Raw genomic sequence first — 23,782 nt, 5'->3', positions numbered from 1 at the left:
ATATTCTTTTCACATTTTTTTCCATCATAGTTTATCACAAGATAATTAAATATAGTTCCCTGTGCTATACAGTAGGACCTTGTTTACCTGTTTTATATATAGTAGTTTGTATCTGATAATCCCAAACTCCTAATGTATTCTTCCCTCAGGTTTTAAATTTTTACTTCAGTGGTATCATAGAGAATGTATTATTCTGCGTCTTCCTTTTTTTCCATTCAACATTATGTCCTTTAGATCTATTCATGTTGATAAATTATCCATCAAGTTCATGAAGTTAAACTGATGTGTAGTGTTCAGTCATGAATAAATATATACGTATATATATGTATATGTATATGTGTATATATATATCCATTCTTGTATTGATGCACTTAAAACATTTTACAGTCAAAAGTGAGATAACATATTGTCTAGAAAGTGGTGAGAAGAACATTTCCATCTCATTGGCAAACATTGGTATTAAGACGAAAATGTATAGTTTAAATACTTTTATTATTAAGTAAATAAAACTAAGAATATTCAGTTCCCATATTTAGGGATTAAGAAAATAAAACAGAAACCAAATAGGACATGGGGATTAAAGATAAAACTGTAATTAATGGAATTGGAAACAACAAAACAAAAATAGTGGGAAGGATAAATCCCAAAACTGGTTCTTTGAGAGGACTGATGAATTAGATAAACCTCATATAGAAGAGAAGAAAGTGGAGTAAAAATATGCAATATGAGGAATGAGGAAGGAGACATCATAGATACCCAGGTATAGGAGAGGTTAACGGAATTTTATGCAAACCTTCTTGGGAATACTACATGTTATGCCATGATGCCAAAGTTAAAAGTCGAGATTAATGGATAATTTTTTGTTTTTGTTTTTTTTGTTTTTTGTGATACGCGGGCCTCTCACTGTTGTGGCCTCTCCCGTTGCGGAGCACAGGCTCCGGATGCGCAGGCTCAGCGGCCGTGGCTCACAGGCTTAGCCGCTCTGCGGCATGTGGGATCTTCCCGGACCGGGGCACGAACCCATGTCCCCTGCATTGGCAGGTGGACTCTCAACCACTGCACCACCAGGGAAGCCCTAATGGATAATTTTATAGCAAAATATAAATTAATAAAATTGACCCAAGAAGCAGAAAAGTTGAATTGACCAGTTCTTGCTAAGGATTGAAAAGGTCATTGAAGATCTGTCCTTGAAAGAGGCAGCATAGCAGATGGTTTCACAGCTGACTTTTATTTAGTTTATAAGCAACATATAGTTTTTTTAAAAAACCGTATTCTATGTTATTAAAGATGCAAAGCTACCCAGTGCGTTCTGTGAAGCACACATATTGGGTTGGCCAAAAAGTTCATAAGGGTTTTTCCATAAGATGTTACAAACTTTTTGGCCAACCCGATACTTTTATCCCCGATTAAAAATGCTATCAAAAAAGGTCAAGAACTTCCGGGGAAGATGGCGGAAGAGTAAGACGTGGAGATCACCTTCCTCCCCACAGATACACCAGAAATACAGCTACACGTGGAACAACTCCTACAGGACACCTACTGAACGCTGATAGAAGACCTCAGACCTCCCAAAAGGCAAGAAACTCCCCACATACCTGGGTAGGGCAAAGCGGAGAGATTCATGCACAGAGGATCAGTGCCGAGCGGCACTCACCAGCCCGAGAGGCTTGTCTGCTCGCCCGCCGGGGCGGGCGGCGGTGGAAGCTGAGGCTCGGGCTTCGGTCAGAGCGCAGGGAGGGGACTGGGGCTGGCGGCGAGAACTCAGCCTGAAGGGGGCTAATGCGTCACAGCTAGCCGGGAGGGAGTCCGGGAAAACTCTGGAGCTGCCGAAGAGGCAAGAGACTTTTTCTTCCCTCTTGGTTTCCTGGTGCGCGAGGAGAGGGGATTAAGAGCGCTGCTTAAAGGAGACCCACAGACGGGCGCGAGCCGCGACTGAAAGCGCGGAGCCCAGAGACGGGTGTGGGACACTGGGGCTACTGCTGCCACCGCCAAGAGGCCTGTGTGCGAGCGCAGGTCACTGTCCACGCCCCCTTTCCGGGGAGCCTGTGCAGCCCGTCACTGCCGGGGTCCCGGGTTCCAGGGACGGCTTCCCTGGGAGAACGCACGGCGTGCCTCAGGCTGGTACAATGTCACGCCGGCCTCTGCCGCTGCAGGCTCGCCCCGCACTCCATGCCCCTCCCTCCCCCCCGGCCTGAGTGAGCCAGAGTCCCGGAAGCGGCTGCTCCTTTAACCCTGTCCTGTCTGAGCGAAGAACAGACGCCCTCCAGCGACCTACACACAGAGGCGGGGCCAAATCCAAAGCTGAGACCCGGGAGCTGTGAGAACAAAGAAGAGAAAGGGAAACCTCTCCCAGCAGCCTCAGAAGCAGTGGATTAAAGCTCCACAATCAACTTGATGTACCCTGCATCTGTGGAATACATGAATAGACAACACATCATCCCAAATTGAGGAGCCAGGAGTCAGTGCTGTGCCTCTGAGGTGGGAGAGCCAACTTCAGGACACTGGTCCACAAGAGACCTCCCAGCTCCACATAATATCAAACGGCGAAAATCTTCCAGAGATCTCCATCTCAACACCAGCACCCAGCTTCACTCAACGACCAGCAAGCTACAGTGCTGGACACCCTATGCCATACAACTAGCAAGACAGGAACACAACACCACCCATTAGCAGAGAGGCTGCCTAAAATCATAAAAAGTCCGCAGACACCCCAAAACACACCACCAGACGTAGACCTGCCCACCAGAAAGACAAGATCCAGCCTCATCCACCAGAACACAGGCACTGGTCCCCTCCACTAGGAAGCCTACACAACCCACTAAACCAACCTTAGCCACTGGGGACAGACACCAAAAACAACGGGAACTACGAACCTGCAGCCTGCAAAAAGGAGACCCCAAACACAGTAACATAAGCAAAATGAGAAGACAGAAAAACACACAGCAGGAGAAGGAGCAAGATAAAAACCCACCAGACCTAACAAATGAAGAGGTAATAGGCAGTCTACCTGAAAAAGAATTCAGAATAATGATAGTAAAGATGATCCAAGATTCTATTTCCCAGATCCAAAATCTTGGAAATAGAATAGACAAAATGCAAGAAACAGTTAACAAGGACCTAGAAGAACTAAAGATGAATCAAGCATCGATTAAAAACACAATAAATGAAATGAAAAATACTCTAGATGGGATCAATAGCAGAATAACTGAGGCAGAAGAACAGATAAGTGAGGTGGAAGATAAAATAGTGGAAATAACTGCTGCAGAGCAAAATAAAGAAAAAAGAATGAAAAGAACAGAGGACAGTCTCAGAGACCTCTGGGACAACATTAAGTGCACCAACATTCGAATTATAGGGGTTCCAGAAGAAGAAGAGAAAAAGAAAGGGACTAAGAAAATATTTGAAGAGATTATAGTTGAAAACTTCCCTAAAATGGGAAAGGAAATAGTTAATCAAGTCCAGGAGGCACAGAGAGTCCCATACAGAATAAATCCAAGGAGAAATACGCCAAGACACATATTAATCAAACTGTCAAAAATTAAACACAAAGAAATCATATTAAAAGCAGCAAGGCAAAAACAACAAATAACACACAAGGGAATCCCCATCAGGATAACAGCTGATCTCTCAGCAGAAACCCTACAAGCCAGAAGGGAGTGGCAGGACATAATTAAAGTGATGAAGGAGAAAAAACTGCAACCAAGATTACTCTACCCAGCAAGGATCTCCTTCAGATTTGATGGAGAAATTAAAACGTTTACAGACAAGCAAAAGCTGAGAGTTCAGCACCACCAAACCAGCTTTACAACAAATGCTAAAGGAACTTCTCTAGGCAAGAAACACAACAGAAGGAAAAGACCTACAATAACGAACCCAAAACAATTAAGAAAATGGGAATAGGAACATACATATCGATAATTACCTTAAATGTAAATGGACTAAATGCTCCCACCAAAAGACACAGATTGGCTGAATGGATACAAAAACAAGACCCATATATATGCTGTCTACAAGAGACCCACTTCAGACCTAGAGACACATACAGACTGAAAGTAAGAAGATGGAAAAAGATATTCCATGCAAATGGACAGCAAAAGAAAGCTGGAGTAGCAATTCTCGTATCAGACAAAATAGACGTTAAAATAAAGACTACTAGAAGAGACAAAGAAGGACACTACATAATGATCAAGGGATCGATCCAAGAAGAAGATATAACAATTGTAAATATTTATGCACCCAACATAGGAGCACCTCAATACATAAGGCAAACACTAACAGCCATAAAAGGAGAAATCGACAGTAACACAATCATAGTAGGGGACTTTAACACCCCACTTTCACCAATGGACAGATCATCCAAAATGAAAATAAATAAGGAAACACAAGCTTTAAATGATACATTAAACAAGATGGACTTAATTGATATTTATAGGACATTCCATCCAAAAACAACAGAATACACATTTTTCTCAAGTGCCCATGGAACATTCTCCAGGATAGATCATATCTTGGGTCACAAATCAAGCCTTGGTAAATTTAAGAAAATTGAAATTGTATCAAGTATCTTTTCCGACCACAATGGTATGAGACTAGATATCAATTACAGGAAAAGAGCTGTAAAAAATACAAGCACATGGAGGCTAAACAATACACTACCTAATAACGAAGTGATCACTGAAGAAATCAGAAAGGAAATTTTAAAATACCTGGAAACAAATGACAATGGAGACACGATAACCCAAAACCTATGGGATGCAGCAAAAGCAGTTCAAAGGGGGAAGTTTATAGCAATACAATCCTACCTTAAGAAACAGGAAACATCTCGAATAAACAACCTAACCTTGCACCTAAAGCAATTAGAGAAAGAAGAACAAAAACATCCCAAAGTTAGCAGAAGAAAAGAAATCATAAAAATCAGATCAGAAATAAACGAAAAAGAAATGAAGGAAACGATAGCAAAGATCAATAAAACTAAAAGCTGGTTCTTTGAGAAGATAAACAAAATTGATAAACCATTAGCCAGACTCATCAAGAAAAAAAGGGAGAAGACTCAAATCAATAGAATAAGAAATGAAAAAGGAGAAGTAACAACTGACACTGCAGAAATACAAAAGATCATGAGAGATTACTACAAGCAACTCTATGCCAATGAAATGGGCAACCTGGAAGAAATCGACAAATTCTTAGAAATGCACAGCCTGCCAAGACTGAATCAGGTAGAAATAGAAAATATGAACAGACCAATCACAAGCACTGAAATTGAAACTGTGATAAAAAATCTTCTAACAAACAAAAGCCCAGGACCAGATGGCTTCACAGGCGAATTCTATCAAGCATTTAGAGAAGAGCTAACACCTATCCTTCTCAAACTCTTCCAAAATATAGCTGAGGGAGGAACACTCCCAAACTCATTCTACGAGGCCGCCCTCACCTTGATACCAATACCAGGCAAGGATGTCACAAAGAAAGAAAACTACAGGCCAATATCACTGATGAACATAGATACAAAAATCCTCAACAAAATACTAGCAAACAGAATCCAACAGCACATTAAAAGGATCATACACCATGATCAAGTGGGATTTATTCCAGGAATGCAAGGATTCTTCAATATATGCAAATCAATCAATGTGATACACCATATTAACAAATTGAAGGAGAAAAACCATATGATCATCTCAATAGATGCAGAGAAAGCTTTCGACAAAATTCAACGCCCATTTATGATAAAAAACCTGCAGAAAGTAGGCATAGAGGGAAATTTCCTCAACATAATAAAGGCCATATATGACAAACCCACAGCCAACATCGTCCTCAATGGTGAAAAACTGAAACCATTTCCACTAAGATCAGGAACAAGACAAGGTTGCCCACTCTCACCACTCTTATTCAACATAGTTTTGGAAGTTTTAGCCACAGCAATCAGAGAAGAAAAGGAAATAGGAATCCAAATCGGAAAAGAAGAAGTAAAGCTGTCACTGTTTGCAGATGACATGATACTATACATAGAGAATCCTAAAGATGCTACCAGAAAACTACTAGAGCTAATCAATGAATTTGGTAAAGTACCAGAATACAAAATTAATGCACAGAAATCTCTGGCATTCCTATATACTAATGATGAAAAATCTGAAAGTGAAATCAAGGAAACACTCCCATTTACCACTGCAACAAAAAGAATAAAATATCTAGGAATAAACCTACCTAAGGAGACAAAAGACCTGTATGCAGAAAATTATAAGACACTGATGAAAGAAATTAAAGATGATACAAATAGATGGAGAGATGTACCATGTTCTTGGATTGGAAGAATCAACATTGTGAAAATGACTCTACTACCCAAAGCAATCTACAGATTCAATGCAATCCCCATCAAACTACCACTGGCATTTTTCACAGAACTAGAACAAAAAATTTCACAATTTGTATGGAAACACAAAAGACCCCGAATAGCCAAAGCAATCTTGAGAAAGAATAACAGAGCTGGAGGAATCAGGCTCCCTGACTTCAGACTATACTACAAAGCTACAGTAATCAAGACAGTATGGTACTGGCACAAAAACAGAAAGATAGATCAATGGAACAGGATAGAAAGCCCAGAGATAAACCCACGCACATATGGTCACCTTATCTTTGATAAAGGAGGCAGGAATGTACAGTGGAGAAAGGACAGTGTCTTCAATAAGTGGTGCTGGGAAAACTGGATAGGGACATGTAAAAGTATGAGATTAGTTCACTCCCTAACACCATACACAAAAATAAGCTCAAAATGGATTAAAGACCTAAATGTAAGGCCAGACACTATCAAACTCTTAGAGGAAAACATAGGCAGAACACTCTATGACATGAATCACAGCAAGATCCTTTTTGACCCCCCTCCTAGAGAAATGGAAATAAAGACAAAAATAAACACATGGGACCTAATGAAACTTAAAAGCTTTTGCACAGCAAAGGAAACCATAAACAAGACCAAAAGACAACCCTCAGAATGGGAGAAAATATTTGCAAATGAAGCAGCTGACAAAGGATTAATCTCCACAAAGTTTATAAGCAGCTCATGCAGCTCAATAACCAAAAAACAAACAACCCAATCCAAAAATGGGCAGAAGACCTAAATAGACATTTCTCCACAGAAGATATACAGACTGCCAACAAACACATGAAAGGATGCTCAACATCTTTACTCATTAGAGAAATGCAAATCAAAACTACAATGAGATATCATCTCACACCAGTCAGAATGGCCATTATCAAAAATTCTAGAAACAATAAATGCTGGAGAGGGTGTGGAAAAAAGGGAACACTCTTGCACTGCTGGTGGGAATGTGAGTTGGTACAGCCACTATGGAGAATGGTATGGAGGTTTCTTAAAAAACTACAAATAGAACTACCATATGACCCAGCAATCCCACTACTGGGCATATACCCTGAGAAAACCATAATTCAAAAAGAGTCATGTACCAAAATGTTCATAGCAGCCCTATTTACAATAGCCCGGAGATGGAAACAACCTAAGTGTCCATCATCGGATGAATGGATAAAGAAGATGTGGCACATATATACAATGGAATATTACTCAGCCATAAAAAGAAGCGAAATTAACGTATTTGTAATGAGGTGGATGGACCTAGAGTCTGTCATACAGAGTGAATTAAGTCAAAAAGAGAAAGACAAATACTGTATGCTGACACATAATTGTCATGAAGAACATAGGGGTAAGACAGGAATAAAGACACAGACCTACTAGAGAATGGACTTGAGGATACGAGGAGGGGGAAGGGTAAGCTGTGACAAAGCGAAAGAGCGGCATGGACATATATACACTACCAAACGTAAGGTAGATAGCTAGTGGGAAGCAGCCGCATAGCACAGGGAGATCAGCTCGGTGCTTTGTGACCGCCTGGAGGGGTGGGATAGGGAGGGTGGGAGGGAGACGCAAAAGGGAGGGGATATGGGAACATATGTATATGTATAACTGATTAAATTTGTTATAAAGCAAAAAAAAAAAGTCGGTCTCACATCTCGAAATGCAAAATTTCTAAATACAATATTAGCCAATAGAATTTAGATATGAAACAATGGACTAATAGTACATTTTGACCCAGTAGGGTGTATTACATCAGTGCAAGGACCCTTATTATCAAGTCTGTTAATATAATAGATAATATCAACAAATGAAGCAAGGAGTCTAGAAAGCTGTCCGTAGCTGCTGAAAAGGCCTTTTTTTTTTAAAAAAAAAAAACAACTTTATTGGAGTATAATTGCTTTACAATGTTGTGTTAGTTTCTGCTGTATAACAAAGTGAATCAGCTATATGCATACGTGTATCCCCATATCTCCTCCATCTTGAGTCTCCCTCCCACCCTCCTTATCCCACCCCTCTAGGTGGTCACAGCGCACCTAGCTGATGTCCCTGTGCTATGCAACTGCTTCCCACTAGCTATCTATTTTACATTTGGTAGTGTATATATGTCAGTGTTACTCTTTCACTTCATCCCAGCTTCCCCTTCCCCATGTCCTTAGGTCCATTCTCCACATCTGTGTCTTTATTCCTGTCCTGCCCCTAGGTTCATGAAAACCTTTTTTTTTTTTTTTTTTTTTTTTTTTAGATTCCATGTATATGTGTTAGCATGTGGTATTTGTTTTTCTCTTTCTGGCTTACTTCAGTCTGTATGACAGACTCTAGGTCCATCCACTTCACTACAAATAACTCAATTTCATTTCTTTTTATGGCTGAGTAATATTCCATTGTATATATGTGCCACATCTTCTTTATCCATTCATCTGTCTATGGACACTTAGGTTGCTTCCATGTCCTGGCTGTTGTAAATAGTGCTACAGTAAACATTGTGGTACATGACTCTTTCTGAATTATGGTTTTCTCAGGGTATATGCCCAGTAGTGGGATTGTTGGGTTATATAGTAGTTCTGTTTTTAGTTTTCTAAGGAACCTTCATACTGTTCTTCATAGAGGCTGTGTCAATTTACATTCCCACCAACAGTGCAAGAGGGTTCCCTTTTCTCCACACCCTCTCCAGCATTTGTCTTTTGTAGACCTTGTGACGATGGCCATTCTGACCATTGTGAGGTGATACCTCACTGTAGTTGTGATTTGCCTTTCTCTAATGATTAGTGATGTTCAGCATCTTTTCATGTGTTTGTTGGCAATCTGTATACCTTTTTTGGAGAAATGTCTATTTAGGTCTTCTGCCCATTTTTGAATTGGGTTTTTTGTTTTTTTGATAGTGAGCTGACTGAGCTGCTTGTATATTTTGGAGATTAATCGTTTGTCAGTTGCTTCATTTGCAAATATTTTCTCCCATTCTGAGGGTTGTCTTTTATTCTTGTTTATGGTTTCCTTTGCTGTGCAAAAGCTTTTAAGATTCATTAGGTCCCATTTGTTTATTTTTGTTTCTATTTCCATTTCGCTAGGAGGTGGGTCAAAAAGGATCTTGCTGTGATTAATGTCATAGAGTGTTCTGCCTGTGTTTTCCTCCAAGAATTGTATAGTGTCTGGTCTTACATTTAGGTCTTTAGTCCATTTTGAGTTTATTTTTGTGTATGGTGTTAGGAAGTGTTCTAGTTTCATTCTTTTACATGTAGCTGTCCAGTTTGCCCAGCACCACTTATTGAAGGGAGTTTTCTCCATTTTATACTCTTACCTCCTTTATCAAAGATAAGGTGACCATATGTGTGTGGGTTTATCTCTGGGCTTTCTATCCTGTTCCATTGATCTATCTTTCTGGGTTTTTTTGTGCCAGTACCATACTGTCTTGATTACTGTAGCTTTGTAGTATAGTCTGAAGTCAGGGAGCCTGATTCCTCCAGCTCTGTTATTCTTTCACAAGATTGCTTTGGCTATTCGGGGTCTTTTGTATTTCCATACAAATTGTGAAATTTTTTGTTCTAGTTCTGTGAAAAATGCCATTGGTAGTTTGATAGGGATTGCATTGAATCTGTAGATTGCTTTGGGTAGTCTAGTCACTTTCACTATGTTGATTCTTCCAATCCAAGAACATGGTATATGTCTCCATTTGTTTGTATCATCTTTAATTTCTTTCATCAGCATGACAGTTTTCTGCATACAGGTCTTTTGTCTCCTTAGGTAGGTTTACTCCTAGGTGTTTTAGTCTTTTTGTTGCAGTGGTAAATGGGAGTGTTTCCTTAATTTCTCTTTCAGATTTTTCATTATTAGTGTAGAGGAATGCCAGAGATTTCTGTGCATTAATTTTGTATTCTGGTACTTTACCAAATTCATTGATTAGCTCTAGTAGTTTTCTGGTAGCATCTTTAGGATTTTCTATGTATAGTATCATGTCATCTGCAAACAGTGAAAGCTTTACTTCTTCTTTTCTGATTTGGACTCCTTTTATTTGTTTTTCTTCTCTGATTTCTGTGGGTAAAACTTCCAAAACTATGATGAATAATAGTGGTGAGAGTGGGCAACTTTGTCTTGTTCCTGATCTTAGAGGAAATGGTTTCAGTTTTGCACCATTGAGAACGATGTCGGCTGTGGGTTTGTCATATATGGCTTTTATTATGTTGAAGTAAGTTCCCTCTATGCCTACTTTCTGGAGTGTTTTTATCATAAATGGGTGTTGAATTTTGTGGAAAACTTTTTCCGCATTTATTGAGATGATCATATGGTTTTTATTTTTCAGTTTGTTAGTATGGTGTATCACATTGTTTGATTTGCATATATTGAAGAGTCCTTGCATTACTGGGATAAACCCCACTTGATAATAGTGTATGATCCTTTTAATATGCTGTTGGATTCTGTTTGCTAGTATTTTGGTGAGGATTTTTGCATTTATGTTCATCAGAGATATTGGCTTGCAGTTTTCTTTTTTTGTGACATCTTTGTCTGGTTTAGATATCAGGGTGATGGTGGCCTCATAGAATGAGTTTGGGAGTGTTCCTCTCTCTGCTATATTTTGAAAGAGTTTGAGAAGGATAGGTGTTAGCTGTTTTCTAAATGTTTGATAGAATTTGCCTGTGAAGCCATCTGGCCCTGGTCTTTTGTTTGTTGGAAGATTTTCAATCACAGTTTCAATTTCAGTGCTTGTGATTGGTCTGTTTATATTTTCTGTTCCTTCCTGGTTCAGTCTCGGAAGGTTGTGCTTTTCTAAGAATTTGTCCATTTTTTCCAGGTTGTCCATTTTATTGGCATATAGTTGCTTGTAGTAATCTCTCATGATCCTTTGTATTTCTGCAGTGTCAATTGTTACTTCTCATTTTTCATTTCTAATTCTGTTGATTTGAGACTTCTCCCTTTTTTTCTTGGTGAGCCTGGCTAATGGTTTATCAATTTTGTTTATCTTCTCAAAGAGCCAGATTTTAGTTTTATTGATCTTTGTTATTTTTTCCTTCATTTCTTTTTCATTTATTTCTGATCTGATCTTTATGATTTCTTTCCTTCTGCTAACTTTGGGGGTTTTTTTGGTTCTTTTTTCTTTAATTGCTTTAGGTTTAAGTTTAGGTTGCTTATTTGAGTTTTTTTTTTTTGTTTCTTGAGGTAGATTGTATTGCTTTTAACTTCCCTCTTAGAACTGCTTTTGCTGCATCCCATAGGTTTTGGGTCATCGTGTTTTCATTGTCATTTGTTTCTAGGTATTATTTGATTTCCTTTTTGATTTCTTCAGTGATCTCTTGATTATTTAGTAACGTATTGTTTAGGCTCCATGTGTTTGTATTTTTTACAGTTTTTTTCCTGTAATTGATATCTATTCTCGTAGTGTTGTGATCAGAAAAGATACTTGATATGATTTTAGGTTTCTGTTTTATTTTTTTTTGCGGTACACGGGCCTCTTACCGCTGTGGCCTCTCCCGTCAGGGAGTACAGGCTCCAGACGCACAGGCTCAGCGGCCATGGCTCACGGGCCCAGCCGCTCCGCGGCATGTGGGATCTTCCCGGACCGTTGCACGAACCCATGTCCCCTGCTTCGGCAGGCGGTCTCTCAACCACTGCGCCACCAGGGAAGCCCAATTTCAGGTTTCTTAAATTTACCGAGGCTTGATTTGTGACCCAAGATATGGTCTATCCTGGAGAATGTTCTATGCACACTAGAGAAGAAAGTGTACTGTGTTGTTTTTGGATGGAATGTCCTATAAATATCCATGAAGTCCATCTTGTTTAATGTGTCATTTAAAGTTTTTGTTTCCTTATTTATTTTCATTTTGGATGATCTGTGCATTGGTGAAAGTGGGATGTTAAAGTCCCCTACTATGATTGTGTTACTGTCTATTTCCTCTTTTATGGCTGTTAGCATTCGCCTTATGTATTGAGGTGCTCCTATATTGGGTGCATAAATATTTACAATTGTTATATTTTCTTCTTGGATTGATCCCTTGATCACGTTATAGTGTCCTTCATTGTCTCTTGTAATAGTCTTTATTTAAAGTCTATGTTGTCTGATACGAGAATTGCTACTCCAGCTTTCTCTTGATTTCCATTTGCATGGAATATCTTTTTCCATCCCCTCACTTTCAGTCTGTATGTGTCCCTATGTCTGAAGTGGGTCTCCTGTATAGACAGCAGATATATGGGTCTTGTTTTTGTATCTGTTCAGCCAGTATATGTGTTTTGGTTGGAGCATTTATCCATTTACATTTAAGGTAATTATCAATTTGTGTGTTCCTATTACCATTTTCTTTATTGTTTTGGGTTTGTTTTTGTAGGTTTTTTCCTTCTCTTGTGTTTCCTTCCTAGGGAAGTTCCTTTAGCATTTGTTGTAAAGTTGGTTTGGTGGTGCTGAATTCTTTTAACTTTTGCTTATCTGTAAGCGTTTTAATTTCTCCGTTGAATCTGAATGAGATCCTTGCTGACTAGAGTATTCTTCGTTGTAGGTTTTTCCCTTTCATCACTTTGAATATGTCCTGCCACTCCCTTCTGGCTTGCAGAGTTTCTGCTGAAAGATCAGCTGTTAACCTTACGGGGATTCCCTTGTATGTTATTTGCTGCTTTTCCCTTGCTGCTTTTAATATTTTTACTTTGTATTTAATTTTTGATAGTTTGATTAATATGTGTCTTGGCATGTTTCTGCTTGGATTTATCCTGTATGAAACTCTCTGTGATTCCTGAACTTGATTGAGTATTTCCTTTCCCATGTTAGGGAAGTGTTCGACTATAATCTCTTCAGATATTTTCTCAGTCCCTTTCTTTTTCTCTTCTTCTTCTGGGACCCTTATAATTCGAATGTTGGTGCATTTAATGTTGTCCCAGAGGTCTCTGAGACTGTCCTCAATTCTTTTCATTCTTTTTTCTTTATTTTGCTCCCCAGTAGTTTTCCCACCATTTTATCTTCCAGGTGACTTATCTGTTCTTCTGCCTAGTTATTCTGCTATTGATTCCTTCTATAGTATTTTTAATTTCAGTAATTGTGTTGTTCATCACTGTTTGTTTGCTCTTTAGTTCTTCTAGAACCTTGTTTAACGTTTCTTGTGTTTTTTCCATTGTGTTTCCGAGATTTTGGATCATCTTTACTATCATTACTCTGAATTCTTTTTCAGGTAGGTTGCCTATTTCGTCTTCATTTATTTGGTCTTGTAGGTTTTTACCTTGCTCCTTCATCTGTAACATATATATATATATATATATATATATTTTTTTTTTTTTTAATTAAATTAAATTAACTTATATTTTTGGCTGTGTTGGGTCTTCGTTTCTGTGCGAGGGCTTTCTCTAGTTGTGGCGAGTGGGGGCCACTCTTCATCGTGGTGCGCGGGCCTCTCACTGTCGCGGCCTCTCTTGTTGCGGAGCACAAGCTCCAGACGCGCAAGCTCGGTAGTTGTGGTTCACGGGCCTAGTTGCTCCGTGGCATGTGGGATCTTCCCAGACCAGGGCTTGAACCCATGTCCCCTGCATTGGCAGGCACATTCTCAACCACTGCACCACCAGGGAAGTGCTGTAACATATTTTTTTGTTATTTCTTTTTTTTTTTTTTTTTTGATGGATGGTGCTGTATTCTTGTCTTACTGGTTGTTTGGCCTGCGACATCCAGCAATAGAGTTTGGAGGCAGTTGGTTAGAGCTGGGTCTTGGTGCTGAGATCAGGACCTCTGGGGGGCCTCACTCTGATTAATATTTCCTGGGGTCTGAGGTTCTCTGTTAGTCCAGTGAGTTCGACTTGGAACTCCCACCACAGGAGGTTGGGCCTGACCTCCAGCCTGCAAACTGAGATCCCACAAGATGGTCGCTGGGGGTTCCCCCATCCCCTTAGGTCTCTGTGGTCCCCCACCAGTGCCTGGTAGGTGCCCTAATTGTGAGGAGTTTTGAATTCCACGTCCTCCTAGTACACCATCTTGACTCCGCCGTGAAAAGGCATTCGATAGAGTTCATTAAGACCATTTCTAACTAATACAATAGTATAAATCAACTATACTTCAGTTTTTTTTTTTTTTTTTTTTTGCGGTATGTGGGCCTCTCACTGTTGTGACCTCTCCCTTTGCGGAGCACAGGCTCCGGATGCGCAGGCCCAACAGCCATGGCTCACGGGCTCAGCCGCTCCGCGGCATGTGGGATCTTCCTGGACTGGGGCACGAACCCGCGTCCCCTGCATCGGCAGGCGGACTCTCAACCACTGCGCCACCAGGGAAGCCCTACTTCAGTTTTTTAAATTAATTTATTTTATTTTTGACTGTGTTGGGTCTTTGCTTTTCTAGTGGCCAGCGGTGGCAACTCTTCATTGTGGTGTGCGGGCTTTTCATTTCAGTGGCTTCTCTTGTTGCGGAGCACAGGCTCTAGGCACGCGGGCTTCAGTAGTTGCAGTGCAGGGGTTCAGTAGTTGTGGCTCTCAGGTTCTAGAGCACAGGGTCTGTAGTTGTGGCACATGGGCTTAGTTGCTCTGTGGCATGTGGGATCTTCCCGGAGCAGGGGCTTGAACCTGTGTCCCCTGCATTGGCAAGCAGATTCTTAACCAGTGTGCCACCAAGGAAGTCCCTGTACTTCAATTTGGAAGACCATTTCTGATTTTAAAAATGTAAGTATATTAAGAATGGAAAAAAATTATAGCAGATATCCTAAATTGCAAAACATTAATATAAGGACCCTTACATGGATGCTTACAATCACCTTTATATTCTAGATTGCCTTTAGAGGTTCTAATAAATGCGTTAAAACAGTAAAATTAAATAGCTGGTATTAATATTGGAACAGAAGAGGTAAAATTATCAGGTTGTCTAGTGTACTTAGAGAGTAGCCAAGGAAATGGAAATGGAACAGTGAAGGAAGTATGTTTTACAGTTATCCAACTATTCTGTGTAGAATATTAGTCTCTGAATTAGATTAATATAATTTGGGCATAGACAGATGAGTTTAAAAAAATAGAAAATCCAGGGCTTCCCTTGTGGTGCAGTGGTTGAGAGTCCGCCTGCCGATGCAGGGGACACGGGTTCGTGCCTCGGTCTGGGAGGATCCCACATGCCGCGGAGCGGCTGGACCCGTGAGCCATGGCCACTGAGCCTGCGCGTCCAGAGCCTGTGCTCCGCAACGGGAGAGGCCACAACAGTGAGAGGCCCGTGTACTGAAACAAACAAACAAACAAACAAACAAAGAAAATCCGGAAATATTTTATGTGCCAATTTAATAAAGAATAAAGATAGGATTATAATTCAGTGGGAAATGTGTAGATTGTATAATAAAGGCACTGGTACAAATGTCTGCCCATCTGGAAGAAAATAAAATTGGATTCCTGTCTTAAGATAAACTCCAGATAGATTAAAAGCCTTGTTAAAAAAAATTTAAGTGTATTCTACAGCTTTAGCTCTATTATTTAGGGTGAAGGAAACCTTAAGATTGGAAACTCAGATGCTATTATAGAATGAGATCTGTCTGATTTTATAAAAATGCAAACTTTTAATAATAAAGCATACCATAAGAAAGTTAATAATAGTTTTGGCACTAAGGTAGGCATATAGACCAATGGAATAGCATAGAGCCCAAATTTTAAGAAAATCTATTTTCAGCTTTATTGAGGTATAATTGACAAAAATTTTTTTAGGCTTTTTTTTTTTTTTTTTTGCGGTACACGGGCCTCTCACTGTTGTGGCCTCTCCCGTTGCGGAGCACAGGCTCCGGATGCGCAGGCTCAGCGGCCATGGCTCATGGACCTAGCCGCTCCGTGGCATGTGGGGTCTTCCTGGACCGGGGCACGAACCTGTGTCGCCTGCATCGGCAGGCGGACTCTCAACCACTGTGCCACCAGGGAAGCCCCTGGCAAAAATTTTTGTATGTAAGGTGTACAATGTGCCAGTTTCATATAAACATACATTGTAAAGTACTTACCACAGTCAAGCTAGTTAGCATTCATTACCTCACTCAGTTACTTTAATTTTTTTTTTCTTGTCATGCCCCCACCCCTTCCCCTTTGGCAGCCACCTGTTCTCTGTGTTTATGTGTCTGTTTCTGTTTTGTTTTTTAGATTCCATGTATACGTATTTGTCTTTCTTATTTTGACTTATTTCTCTTAGTATAATACCCTCTAGGTCCATCCATGTAGTCACAAATGGCAAGGTTTCATTCTTTTTTATGGCTGAGTAGTATTCCATTTTGTGTATATGTGTGTGTTTGTGTGTGTGCGTGCGTATACACCCCACATGTTTTTTTATCCATTCATCTGTTGATGGATACTTAAGTTGTTTCCATATTTTGGCTGTTGTAAATAATATTGCAGTAACATAGGGATGCACATGTATGTTTTTTAATTAGTGTTTTTTTCTTCTTCAGAAAAGTATGCAGAAGTGGAATAGCTGGATCATATGATAGTTCTATTTTTAATTTTTTGAGAAACTTCCATAGTGTTTCCCGTAGTGGCTGTACCAATTTTCATTCCCACCAACAGGGCATGAGGGTTCCCTTTTCTCCACATCCTCACCAACACTTGTTTGTTGTCTTTTTGATAATAGGCATTTTGACAGGTATGAGGTGATATCTCATTGCAGTTTTGATTTGCATTTGCCTGATGATTAGTGATGCTGAGCATCTTTTCATGTGTCTGTTAGCTACCTGTATGTCTTTTATGGAAAATGTCTATTTAAAATGCCCATTTTTTTTTTTTTTTTTTTTTTTTTTTGCGGTACGCGGGCCTCTCACTGTTGTGGCCTCTCCCGTTGCAGAGCACAGGCTCCGGACGCGCTGGCTCAGCGGCCATGGCTCACGGGCCTAGCTGCTCTGTGGCATGTGGGATCTTCCCAGACCGGGGCACGAACCCGTGTCCCCTGCATCGGCAGGCAGACTCTCAACCACTGCGCCACCAGGGAAGCCCTAAAATGCCCATTTTTAAATCAGGTTGCTTGCATCTTTGATGTTGGGTTGTGTGAGTTTTTTCTATATTTTGGATATTGATCCCTTATCAAATAAGGGGCAACTGTGGGGTCTTCTGCTGTGGCAGCACTGACTGCTGTGGGTGTGCTAGTGGCTGGGGCTGGCCCCTGGCCTGGTTGGCTGCCAGGTGCTGCCACTTGTAGAGGTTGCCAGTCAAGAGTGGAGTTTTGTTTTCTGCAGACCTCCAGCTTTCCCATACTCAAGCCCTGCTGGCCTTCAGAGCTAGATATTCTGGGGGCTCATTTTCACTTTGCGTATCCCTCAGGCTGGAGAGCCCATTGTGGGGCTCAGAACCTTTACTCCTTGTGGAGAAACTCTGTAGTAGTGATTTCTTTTTAAATTTTCCTTATTTTTGGCTGTGTCTGGTCTTAGTTATGGTACACAGGATCTTTCATTGCAGCACGTGGACTCTTCATTGTGGTGCGTGGGCTTCTCTCTAGTTGTGGTGTGCAGGCTCTCTAGTTTACTTGTGGCTTGTGGGCTCAGTAGTTGCGGTGCACAGGCTTAGTTGCCTTGCAGCACGTGTGGTCTTAGTTGCCCAACCAGGGATCCAACCTGCATCCCCTGCACTGGAAGGTGGATTCTTAACCACTGGACCACCAGGGAATTCCCTGCAATTGTGATTATTCTCCTGTTTGTGGGTTGCCTACTCAGGCGTGTGGGTCTTGACTATATTGCATCTCTGCTCCTTCTATCTATTTCATGGTTCCTTCTTCATATCTTTAGTTCTGGAAAATCTTTTCTGCTAGTCTTCAGGTCATTCTCATAGATAGTTGCTCTGTAAATAGTTGTAACTTTTGTGTGTGTGTGGAAGGAGGTGAGCTCAGTGTCTGCCTACTTCACCATCTTAGTAAAGTATCCCCTGGTCAAATGTTTTTTGCCAAGAGTGCCAAGACCATTCAGTGGGAGAAAAAACAGTCTTTTCAAGAAAGGGTATTGAGCAAACTGTATATCCATATGCAAAAATATGACATTGGATCCCTACCTTACACAAACATACAAAAATTGACTTTAGTGGGTCAATGTCCTAAACATAAGAACTAAAACTCTTAGAAGAAAACATAGAGGGGGGAACTGTGACATTGGATTTGGCAGCGACTTCCTGGATATGACACTAAAAGCACAGGTCACAAAAGTAAATAGATAACTTGGATTATATCAGTTAGAAACTTCTGTCCATCAAAGGGCACAGTCAACAGAGTGAAAAGGCCACCTATGGAATGGGTGAAAATATTTGCAAATCGTGTATCTGATAAGGAGTTAAATATCCAGAGTATATAAAGGACTTCTACAACTCAACAACAAAAAAGCAAACAACTCAATTAAAAAAATGGCTGAAGTACTTGAATAGACTTTTCTCCAAAGAAGGTATATAAATAAATGCCTAACAAGCACATGAAAAGATGCTCAACATTACTAATTGCAAAAATGCAAATCAAAACCACAGTGAGATATCACCGCAATTGAATGTTATTCAGTCAGGTAAAGGAAGGAAATTCTGGCCCAAGCTATAAAATCAATGAACTTTGAGGACATTATGCTAAGTACAATAAGTCATAAACAAAATACTCTATTTCACTTGCGAAGTACCCTGACTAGTCAAATTTGTAGAGACAAAAAGTGAAATGGTGGTTGCCAGTGGTTGGTGGGAGGGGGAATGGAGAGTTGCTGTGTAATGCTGTGGAGTTTCACTTTTGCAAGATGAGATGAGTTCTGGAGATTGATTGCCCAACAATGTGAGTATACTTAATGCTACTGAACTGTACATTTAAAAATGGTTAGGATGGGCTTCCCTGGTGGTGCAGTGGTTGAGAGTCCGCCTGCCGATGCAGGGGACACGGGTTCGTGCCCCAGTCCGGGAAGATCCCACATGCCGCGGAGCGGCTAGGCCCGTGAGCCATGGCCGCTGAGCCTGCGCGTCTGGAGCCTGTGCTCCGCAACGGGGGAGGCCACAACAGTGAGAGACCTGTGTACCGCAAAAAAAAAAAAATGGTTAGGATGATAAACTTACGTGTATTTCATCAAAATTAAAAATTAAAAACTTAATAGATAATAGTAAGTTTGAAAAATGATTGCAGTATAGAAGACAGGATTCTGTTTACAAGAAGAGGCTATCAACCCAATTGTAAAAAGGGCAAAGATTTAAAGAGCCATTAAATAAAATAACAAATCTAGGAGGCTATAAAATTCATGAAAAGACAGTCTCACAGGTTGTCAAGGTAATGCAAATTAGAGAGTCTCATGCTCCACTGACTGAGCTAGCCAGGCACGTCAAAGCAATGCAAATTAAATACTAGTGAAATATAACAGCATACCCATCAAATGACAACAGTTAAAAAAAAGAAAGCCAGTAATACCTTTACTAGTATAGAAAATGGTGTTGATGTGCAGAAAATGGTATTCCCTTATGAATGGAAATGTGAATTGTTATAGCATTTTTGGAAAGTAATATTGTCAAATCTATTTTTATAAATTGGCCCATGTATACAAATATAATGGCCCACCCATTATGTTTACATGGATTTTTTAGTGGCAGAATATGGAAGCAAAGTGGAAGTCTATTATTAGAAGAATTGATTGAATGCATGCATCCATGTGTGAATGCATTTCATATGTATCCATGAAAATTTTGACATAAATGGATATCTTTTAAAATATTATTGAAAAAATAAAATATTATTGACAAAAAAGATGGCCATGTATATCTCTGTATCTGTATTTGTGTATGATTTATATGGAAAATTATTAAAGCATACCTACAGGTTTTATAGTGCAGGTATGCTGGTGATAAATTCTTTCAGCTTTATTATGTCTAATGCAGTCTTTATTTTGCCTTTGTTTTTGAAAGATATTTTCCTAGTTATGGAGTTCTTGGTTGACAGCGTTCCTTCAGTAAACTGTAAAGATGTTGCTCCTCTGCCTTCCAGCTTATGTTGTTTCTAGTATACATTATGGGTCTTTTGGGGCTGCTTTTAAGACGTCTGTCCTGTTACTGGTTTTAAGCAACTTGTTTTTGATATGCTGTGGTTTTATTTGTTCTTATATCTTGTGTTGCTTCAATTTGTAGGTTTTTTAGTTTTCATCCTGTTCAGACTTTTCCATCTAGCTGAGTGAGGCTCTTGTTTAATTTTCTCCATCTTTGTGTCTCATAGTTTCTTTTTTGTTGTTGTTGTTGTTTTTGTTTTTTGTTTTCCTTTGTGGTACGCGGGCCTCTCACTGCTGTGGCTTCTCCCGTTGCGGAGCACAGGCTCCGGACGCGCAGGCTCAGCGGCCATGGCTCCGGGCCCAGCCGCTCTGCGGCATGTGGGATCTTCCCGGACCAGGGCACGAACCCATGTCCCCGGCATTGGCAGGCGGACTCCCAACCACTGCGCCACCAGGGAAGCCCCATAGTTTCTTTTGCTGTGTTTTCAAGTTCATTATTCTTTTGCCTTGTCTTATCTACTCTTAATCTCATCCATTGTATTTTTCACCTCAGATTTTTTTTTTTTTTTAACATCTAGATACTTGATTTGGGTCTTTTTTCTTTTTTTCCTATCTTTCATGTCTCTCCTTATCATTTGTATCCTTTATTCTATCATCTATCTTATGTCTGGGTCCCTTAGTTTTTCTTCCCCACTGAGGGTCAGATTTTCCTTCATTGTATATCTTATAATTTTTTAAAATTAATTTATTTATTTGTTTATTTTTGGCTGCATTGTGTCTTTGTTGCTGTGCGCGGGCTTTCTCTAGTTGTGGCGAGTGGGGACTACTCTTTGTAGTGGTGCACGGGCTTCTCATTGTTGTGGCTTCTCTTGTTGTGGAGCATGGGCTCTAGGTGTGTGGGCTTCAGAAGTTGTGGCACGTGGGCTCATTAGTTGTGGCTTGCAGGCTCTAGAGCACAGGCTCTGTAGTTGTGGTGCACGGTCTTAGTTGCTCCACGGCATGTGGGATCTTCCCGGACCAGGGCTCGAACCTGTGTCCCCTGCACTGGCAGGCAGATTCTTAACCACGGTGCTTCCAGGGAAGCCCCTGTATATCTTATAGTTTTTGATTGGATGCCAGGCATTTGATTTTTACCTTGTTGGGTGCTGGTTGTTTTCATTCCTTTAAATGTTCTTCATTTTTTTTCTGGGACACAGTTAAATTCCTTGGGAACAGTTTGACCCTGTAATGCTCTCTTTTGAACTTTTTGAAGGCAGAACCAAAGTAGTCTTTCTTCTAGGGATAATTTTTTCCCAATACTAAGGCAATACCCTTCTGAGTATGCTATTTTGTTCCCTCTGTATTGTGAAATCTTTCAACTCTGGCTGGTGGAAACACAGACAGACCTGGGTTGGCTTTGAGAATTGTTCTACCTGCTCCTTTCCAGTAGTTCTTTCCCCTTCTTAGGGTAGTTTAATCACAGGCACATGCTCATCAGTACTGGTTGAAAACATAATGGTAGCCCTTTACGAATCTCCAGAGTTCACTTGCTCTCTATTCAGTTCTTTACTGTCTGTTACTCACCTTGGCCTCCCTGAATTTTCAACTCTGTCTCTTCAACTTAGAGAGATCACCAAAATCTGTTTGGGTTTTCTTCTACCTGTACTGTGGCCTAGAAGGAAATTCTCTCCAGGCAGTAAGTTGGGGCAGTCACCTTGTTTTTATCTTCTTATGGATCAGTATTCTGCAGTGCCTGTTGTCCAGTGTCTGTGTCTGAAAACCATTATTTTATATTTTTTGGTCTGGTTTCTTACTTATTTGAGAGGGTAAATCTGGTCTGTGTCACTCCATTATTGTTGCAAGTGGGAGTAATTGGATAAGAGGGAAAAGATATCTAATTACAAAAGGAAGTGAGAGGTGGTGGGAAACCCTCCTCCCTGCATAAATAAAAAATGGAAAATATTAACAATTATTTTAAGTTTAACTTCATGCTCTGAAAGTCAGGAGCATGGCTTATGTAATATTACATAGTAATGTGGTATTTATAAATAATGACTTATTCAATATCAACCCCAGCGTTATTCCTGTTGTATTTTGTAGGTTGCAGTATAATATTGGACTTATCATTTGATTTGATCTGATAGAACCTTTTTATTTAATATGTCTTCTAATGTGTTAATATTTCAGCACATTTATAATTGTTTATTCTTTCCTAGAAAGTTTCTTAACTTTTTCCCAAATAATGTTCTCAAACCCCAAAGATGAATGAAAGTTCATGAAATGCCCTGTTATTAAGAATGTACAATCTGGGACTTCCCCTGGTGGCGCAGTGGTTAACAATCCGCCTGCTAGTGCAGGGGACACGGGTTCGATCCCTGGTCTGGGAAGATCCCACATGCTGCGGAGCAACTAAGCCCGTGCGCCATAGCTACTGAGCTTGCGCTCTAGAGCCCACAAGCCACAACTACTGAGCTCCTGTGCTGCAACTATTGAAACCCACGTGCCTACAGCCCGTGCTCCACAATAAGAGAAGCCACTGCATTGAGAAGTTTGCGCACCGCAACGAAGAGAGCCCCCACTCTCTGCAACTAGAGAAAGCCCGTGTGCAGCAACGAAGACCCAACACAGCCGATAGATAGATAGATAGATGGGTAGAATGTACAGTCCAAAGAAGACCTAGAAATCCTTAATTGAGTTAGACTTGAGACGTTTACTTGGAAATCACTCACTTAAACCATTCGTAAGATAATCTGGGCATTGAATGCAGTGTATAAGTTTGCTCTATGATTCATAAGATTTAAAGTACAGGTAGATAAAATTTAGTGACTTTACGGTACATTGTGATGTCTTGGAGGAAATTAAGTTCACTGGGATTGCAAAATACTTTGCCTTCTGTTTACTTTAATGGAATTGAGGAAACTCCTGAAGAATATTAGGAAACTTATTGATTTGGGAAACTACCTCAGTCTTAAACTGGTTGTCTCATAGGGGAGGGAGGTCTGAGACCTTTACTGGTCAGATAAAAAAGCCTCAAGGGATGATGCAGAGTGCCTAATAAAGTTTTACGTGTATGTGTAGTATACACACGCGACACATGTGACATGTACTACCTCATTTAATCCTTACGGTAGGAGTACGACATTCAGCACTTACTGGTATCCTCAGGTCTATTTGACTTTAGAGTCCTTGGCTCTTACCCATGAGATACCACAGGTGGATTCAAATCCTAGTTTGAATCCTATGTTAACAATGTGAACTCAGGTTTTCTTCTCTTATTAGCCTTACATGCAGATGAAGATAATAATGGTGCCTATCTCAGTGTTGTTGGAAGAATCATATGATAATGTGATTCTCAACCTGGGATGACTTTGTCCCCAGAGGACATAATTTTACACTATCTAATGACATTGGTTGTCAGAGCTCGGAGTGGTAGTAGTGAGGGTGTTCTGGCATCTAGTGGGTAGAAGAAGAAATGTTGCTAAATATCTTACAATGTACAGGACAACCCTCCACAAGAGAGAATTATCTGGCCTGAAGTGTCAGTGGTGCCAGGGTTGAG

General features: G+C 40.3%; 1 protein-coding gene across 2 annotated transcripts in view; it reads left to right on the top strand.

The window, feature by feature from the left end:
• Positions 1-23,782, top strand: part of USP33 (ubiquitin specific peptidase 33) — a 71,097-nt gene that overhangs the window by 10,301 nt on the left and 37,014 nt on the right. The gene's annotated exons all lie outside the window — the stretch shown is intronic.

The sequence above is a fragment of the Mesoplodon mirus genome (genome assembly GCF_964341445.2).
Source record: "Mesoplodon mirus genome assembly, chromosome: 3".
Classification (NCBI taxonomy): Eukaryota; Metazoa; Chordata; class Mammalia; order Artiodactyla; family Ziphiidae; genus Mesoplodon; species Mesoplodon mirus.
This window is presented reverse-complemented; position numbering and strand designations above follow the sequence as displayed.